The sequence below is a fragment of the Triticum aestivum genome, chromosome 1D, assembly GCF_018294505.1.
Source record: "Triticum aestivum cultivar Chinese Spring chromosome 1D, IWGSC CS RefSeq v2.1, whole genome shotgun sequence".
Lineage (NCBI taxonomy): Eukaryota > Viridiplantae > Streptophyta > Magnoliopsida > Poales > Poaceae > Triticum > Triticum aestivum.
Genome location: NC_057796.1, coordinates 185,425,626 through 185,433,306, shown reverse-complemented (window position 1 = coordinate 185,433,306; position 7,681 = coordinate 185,425,626). Strand labels below are relative to the sequence as shown.

General features: G+C 43.2%; 1 long non-coding RNA gene across 1 annotated transcript; it reads right to left on the bottom strand.

Annotated features, from left to right (window-relative positions):
- Positions 1-894: 894 nt before the first annotated feature.
- On the bottom strand, positions 895-3,872 carry LOC123180896 (uncharacterized). The gene is made up of 2 exons (XR_006491380.1): positions 1,890-3,872; positions 895-1,200 (listed from the first exon to the last, which is right to left on the bottom strand). It is a non-coding gene; the product is annotated as an uncharacterized lncRNA (long non-coding RNA).
- Positions 3,873-7,681: the final 3,809 nt, after the last annotated feature.

Below are 7,681 nucleotides of genomic sequence, written 5' to 3'. Positions count from 1 at the left end.
TGGGACAAGGTGAGGGTCACTGATGGATCTCTAACCGGCCTACTAAGAAGTTTGGGACAAGCAGGTAAGGTACAACAACAGGTACAAAAGCAGGCTATGCATCAGAATGTTGGGGAACACAGTACTTTCAAAAAAATTCCTACGATCACGCAAGATCTATCTAGGTGATGCATAACAACGAGAAGGGGGAGTGTTGTCTACGTACCCTCGTAGACCGAAAGCGGAAGCGTTATGACAACGCGGTTCATGTAGTCGTACGTCTTCACGATCCGACCGATCCTAGCACCGAAGGTACGGCACCTCCGCGATCTGCACACGTTCAGCTCGGTGATGTCCCATGAACTCTAGATCCAGCTGAGGTCAAGGGAGAGTTTTGTCAGCATGACGGCATGATGAAGTTACCGTCGCAGGGCTTCGCTTAAGCACTACAACGATATGACCGAGATGAAAATCTGTGGAAGGAGGCACCGCACACGGCTAAACAATCAACTTGTGTGTCTATGTGGTGCCCCCCTCCCTATATATAAAGGAGTGGAGGGCCGGCCCTCTCATGGCGCGCCGGGGGGGTGGGGGGAAGTCCTACTCCCAGGCCTCATTTGGTTGGAAGGGAAAGTATCACAGGGTAGTAATCCCACGAGGGGGATTTTCCATGGCCATAGGGGATCCCTCTCCCACCACGGGGAGACCCCCCACGTGAGTTTGGAGATGAGGGGGAGGGGAGGGAATCCCGTTCAGAAAATTGTCAGAAAATTATCAAATTTCTTAGAAAACATTATAATATTAAAAAGCCATGAAAAATAACACCGTTTTTTACGAAAATATTATGTTAGTTCAAAAGTAACTAATTTTTTCTCTAATTTCATTGCAAACTTCAGGAATGACAAGTAAAAAACAGAAAAACACGAAACAAGCATAATCAGTAAAAAAAACACTTCAATGCACATCAACACGCTGACCATAAGTTATACATGTTCAGTTGCACAAATAGCGGCACTGCGAATAAATTTAGTGTGCTAATCATGGTTTAACAGCAGAAATGTTAACTAAGGTAGAAATCCAGCAAGAATAATCATTTGGTTCCATTATCAACATGTATCTGTGTAAATCATCCATGCCAAAATGTGTTGCTGCTGGGATAGTCACTACTGAAACTTCCAAGATCAACTTCTTTGAACATTTTCATTGGCTAGCTTTAGGAACCTGCAAAGCAAAAAACAACAACGTAGTCACTATACAATATAAATTTTAAACTATATATAAGCACATATATTTATTTATATCCATGTTCCCAATGAAATAGATGCAAACATAATAAGCACACACCTATTTGTGTTCTTATATGTATAATATTGTTCTCTTTAATTCCTAGATGACCACGGCATGAAAGCCATCATTTCGCAAGAAACGAATGTTAGACTGAAACTAGTTTGAAAATAGCCTTCAGAGCTTTTTGATTGTATAAACACTATTCCAACTGTAATATTGTATAATGTTCAGAATAATATGCACCAGACGGCACTGAATGACAAGCTCGTCAGAGCTTTTCTCCTCGATATTGTATAATGTTTAAAGGATTACTACTGACCAACTGCTTCGCTTTGTATAATCTCATCATGAAACTAAATTCACTGAATTTATTCAGAGCTGCAACTGAAAAACGGGCTCAGAGAAAGACATCGGTATACGATAACTGAAGGTATCAGCTAATGAAAAATGAGCTACAACTGAGAAAAATTCCATCCCACAAGCGATCAGAGTGGACGCCAGAATCACTCCTGGCGACTAACTACTCTAGCTAAACTCGCTAACAGATTGACTCAAGAAAGACTGAAACTGAAAACTAGACACTAGCTAAAAACACTGCATGGCAGCAAAACAGAAGGGCCTACCATGGCAGAGAAATATACTAGGTGCAGACTTGGGTTTATTCCAACATACGGCAAGTTCATGGTCGTCTCCATCGGCTGCGGGCTGAACCCGAAAGAGAGCTACAGCACCAAGGACGCCGCCAAGTGGGGGATCCTAAACTGAATCGTCAAGGATGGCACTGCCCCCATCGTCGACATGTTCAATGCCGCCAGCGCCGACATGGTGGACATAAGGAGCTAAAGCTGTAGAGATGCATTCACACAAAAACACAAGATAATTCCCCAACGAAAAACTGACAAGAGCATGAACTCATTTGTATACACCCTCTGTTTTCTCCACAAGATATTCCTCTGCTTATGAGTTAGCATGTGCAAATTCATGAACAAATTGTAAAATGCCCAATGGAAGTAAACACAAAACTGCACCTCTAAATTGGTACTTCAAAATTACATACCTTATGTTTTCTCCTTGGTAGCAATTTTTTCCTTCAATCAGTAAAGGCCATTTTCTAATGGTAAATTAGTAATTGATGACTTAACAGCACTGCATCGATAATACTATCAATTGGCTTTGCTGCAATCACATCATAAGTCAAAATTCTTTACAAAAAGATAATATCAATTCAGAAGTCAAAATATATATAAGCACATATTCTTATTTATATGCATCTTTCGCAAACAAACAGATCCAAACATAATAAGATGTTGTTCTCTCTTTGAATAATCTGCAGGAAAACTCAAAATCTTAATAGCACATGGTTTCATCTTTTAATTAGTTTGCCACTAACATACTTTTTACAAATAAAGCTTGAAGTTAAGACAACAATAGATCAACTCCATGGCATACGCAAAAAGTGTAAAATGGACAGAGATAATGGAGTGAATGTCCCCTTGGGTCCATAGAGTTTAAACCGAAGGCCAATTATCAAGATTACATATGCTCAAACCTTGGTTCCATATCTTGGTACAAAAGGGAAGAACTTGAATGAGAGTAATTTTAAACTGAACAGTTACCATGATACTAATGCTACTTTCATCAACGCAATTGAATTCCAATAACTGGTACGTTTATGCTACGCCGTTAGTATAAGCAAGACAAGCATACTTCAGGTTATCCTAAAGATTCTAAGTTAAAATTAGGACAAAGCTAGTACAGGCAGAGTAGTCCCCTTTAGAAATATACTACTACCTCCGTCTCGGTGAATAAGTCATTCGCGTAGTTCTAGGTCAACGATTTAACTATCTAAATATGTATTATATGTGACAAAAATATATATTTAGAAACTACATTCGTGTAGAAATCTAGTGATATACTTTTCATGACATATAACACATATTTAATTCCTCAAATCGATGACCTAGAACTACGCGAATGACTTATTCACCTAGACGGAGGTAGTAGAACATTGTGTGTATATTAGCATCACAAGGAGGTAGATGTGGTTGTGCTCACTTGTGAGGTCAGGATAGTTAGGTAGAAACACTACTGCAAACGATGGGTGTTCTTCGGTATTGGTTCTTGTGATACAAAACTCAAACAGGAGAGGAGGCTCTTGGATCTATACAGGCGCTCATTAGTGCGTGTAGCAGGGAAGGAAAAAATGGTGGGTGGAAGAGGAAGAGGAGAGGATAACCTTGGACAAAGAGGAGCATGATCTCCTGGTCGTCGTCGTCATCGGAAGGTGAAGATCTTGGGGGCGGAGACGAGATCCGGGAAGTAGTAGGATGGCGACCCCGGTCCCGACGCCCCATCTGGAGGGGCAGAGCGTCGAAGGGAGGAGGGCAGGGGGCATCGCAGCCGCCGGACGGAGGAGGCAGGAGCGGTGGACGGAGGAGACCGGAGCGATTGACGGAGGAGGTCTTCCAGTCGCCGACGCCAGTCGTTCACGAGTGCGAGATAGAACAAGTGAGGGTTTCCTCCCCGACGTCTGCACTCGTGGGAGCCTTCCCGGGGAAAGGCCGGGGGTACCCCTTTCTCGTGGGCGTCCAAACGCGATAGTGAGAATTCCGGCGTTTATTCTGTCCGTGGTTTGTCGGCCCGGGGAAAATGAAGGGATCCCAGGGGGATTTGGTGAAACCAAATGAGTAACTGGGACAGGGTGGGGTCACTTATGGATCTCTAACCAGCCTACTAAGCAGTTTAGGATAAGCAGGTAAGATACAACAACGGGTACAAAAGCAGGCTATGCATCAGAATGTTGGGGAACACAGTAATTTCAAAAAAAATCCTACGATCACGCAAGATCTATCTAGGTGATGCATAACAACGAGAGGGGAGAGTGTTGTCTACGTACCCACGTAGACCGAAAGCAGAAGTGTTATGACAACATGGTTGATGTAGTCGTACGTCTTCACGATCCGACCGATCCTAGCACCGAAGGTATGGCACCTCCATGATCTGCACATGTTCAGCTCGGTGACGTCCCACGAACTCTAGATCCAGCTGAGGTCGAGGGAGAGTTCCGTCAGCACGACGACATGATGACGGTGATGATGAAGTTACCGTCACAGGGCTTCGCTTAAGCACTACAACGATATGATCGAGGTGGAAATCTGTGGAGGGGGGCACCGCACACGGCTAAACAATCAACTTGTGTGTCTATGGGGTGCCCCCCCTCCCCGTATATAAAGGAGTGGAGGAGGAGAGGGTCGGCCCTCTCATGGCGCGCCCAAGGGAGGGGGAGTCCTACTCCCAGTAGGAGTAGGTTTCCCCCCTCCCTAGTTGGAGTAGGAGAAGGAAGAGGGAGAGGGAGAGAAGGAAAGGGGGGCCGACCCCCATCCAAATTCGGATTGGGCTGGGGGGGCGCCCCCACCTTGGCCGCCTCCTCCTCTTTTCCACCATGGCCCATTAAGGCCCATTAACTCCCCGGGGGGTTCCGGTAACCCCCGGTACTTCGGTAAATGCCCGAACTCACCCGAAACCATTCCGATGTCCAAACATAGCCTTCCAATATATCGGTCTTTATGTATCGACCATTTCGAGACTCCTCGTCATGTCCGTGATCACATCTGGGACTCCGAAAAACCTTTTGTACATCAAAACACATAAACTCATAATACCGATCGTCATCGAACGTTAAGCGTGCGGACCCTACGGGTTCAAGAACTATGTAGACATGACCGAGACTCATCTCTGGTCAATAACCAATAGCAGAACCTGGATGCTCATATTGGTTCCTACATATTCTACAAAGATCTTTATCGGTCAAACCGCATAACAACATACGTTGTTCCCTTTGTCATCGTTATGTTACTTGCCCGAGATTCGATCGTCGGTATCTCAATACCTAGTTCAATCTTGTTACCGACAAGTCTCTTTACTCGTTCTGTAATGCATCATCACATGGCTAACTCATTAGTCACATTTCTTGCAAGGCTTATAGTGATGTGCATTACCAAGAGGGCCCAGAGATACCTCTCCGACAATCGGAGTGACAAATCCTAATCTCGATCTATGCCAACTCAACAAACACCATTGGAGACACCTGTAGAGCATCTTTATAGTCATCCGGTTACGTTGTGAAGTTTGATAGCACACAAGGTGTTCCTCCGGTATTTGGGAGTTGCATAATCTCATAGTCATAGGAACATGTATAGGTTATGAAGAAAGCAATAGCAATAAACTAAACGATCATAGTGCTAAGCTAATGGATGGGTCAAGTCAATCACATCATTCTCTAATGATGTGATCCCGTTCATCAAATGGCAACTCTTGTCCAGGGCTAGGAAACTTAACCATCTTTAATTAACGAGCTAGTCAAGTAGAGGCATACTAGTGACACTCTGTTTGTCTATGTATTCACACATGTACTAAGTTTCCGGTTAATACAATTCTAGCATGAATAATAAACATTTATCATGATATAAAGAAATATAAATAACAACTTTATTATTGCCTCTAGGGCATATTTCCTTCAGCCTCCCACTTGCATCAGAGTCAATAATCTAGATTACATTGTAATGATTCTAACACTCATGGAGTCTTGGTGCTGATCATGTTTTGCTCGTTAGAGAGGCTTAGTTAACGGGTCTGCAACATTCAGATCCGTATGTATTTTGCAAATCTCTATGTCTCCCTCCTTGACTTGATCGCAGATGGAATTGAAGTGTCTCTTGATGTGCTTGGTTCTCTTGTGAAATCTAGATTCCTTTGCCAAGGCAATCGCACCAGTATTGTCACAAAAGATTTTCATTGGACCCGATGCACTAGGTATGACACCTAGATCGGATATGAACTCCTTCATCCAGACTCCTTCATTTGCTGCTTCCGAAGCAGCTATGTACTCCGCTTCACACGTAGATCCCGCCATGACGCATTGCTTGGAACTGCACCAACTGACAGCTCCACCATTCAATAGAAATACGTATCCGGTTTGTGACTTAGAGTCATCCGGATCAGTGTCAAAGCTTGCATCGACGTAACCGTTTACGACGAGCTCTTTGTCACCTCCATAAACGAGAAATATATCCTTAGTCCTTTTCAGGTATTTCAGGATGTTCTTGACCACTGTCCAGTGATCCACTCCTGGATTACTTTGGTACCTCCCTGCTAAACTAATAGCAAGGCACACATCAGGTCTGGTACATAGCATTGCATACATTATAGAACCTATGGCTGAAGCATAGGGAATGACTTTCATTTTCTCTCTATCTTCTGCAGTGGTCGGGCATTGAGTCGGACTCAACTTCACACCTTGTAACACAGGCAAGAACCCTTTCTTTGCTTGATCCATTTTGAACTTCTTCAAAACTTTATCAAGGTATGTGCTTTGTGAAAGTCCAATTAAGCGTCTTGATCTATCTCTATAGATCTTGATGCCCAATATATAAGCAGCTTCACCGAGGTCTTTCATTGAAAAATTCTTATTCAAGTATCCTTTTATGCTATTCAGAAATTCGGTATCATTTCCGATCAACAATATGTCATCCACATATAATATCAGAAATGCTACAGAGCTCCCACTCACTTTCTTGTAAATACAGGCTTCTCCAAAAGTCTGTATAAAACCATATGCTTTGATCACACTATCAAAGCGTATATTCCAACTCCGAGAGGCTTGCACCAGTCCATAAATGGATCACTGGAGCTTGCACACTTTGTTAGCACCTTTTGGATCGACAAAACCTTCTGGTTGCATCATATACAACTCTTCTTTAAGATATCCATTAAGGAATGCAGTTTTGACATCCATTTGCCAAATTTGATAATCATAAAATGCGGCAATTGCTAACATGATTCGGACGGACTTAAGCATCGCTACAGGTGAGAAGGTCTCATCGTAGTCAACTCCTTGAACTTGTCGAAAACCTTTCGCAACAAGTCGAGCTTTGTAGACAGTAATATTACCGTCAGCGTCAGTCTTCTTCTTGAAGATCCATTTATTCTCTATGGCTTGCCGATCATCGGGCAAGTCAACCAAAGTCCACACTTTGTTCTCATACATGGATCCCATCTCAGATTTCATGGCCTCAAGCCATTTCGCGAAATCTGGGCTCGTCATTGCTTCCTCATAGTTCGTAGGTTCGTCATGGTCAAGTAACATGATCTCCAGAACATGATTACCGTACCACTCTGGTGCAAATCTTACTCTGGTTGACCTATGAGGTTCGGTAGTAACTTGATCAGAAGTTTCATGATCATCATCATTAGCTTCCTCACTTACTGGTGGAGGAATCACTGGAACTGATTTCTGTGATGAACTATTTTCCAATAAGGGAGCAGGTACAATTACCTCATCAAGTTCCACTTTCCTCCCACTCACTTCTTTCGAGAGAAACTCCTTCTCTAGAAAGGATCCATTCTTAGCAACAAA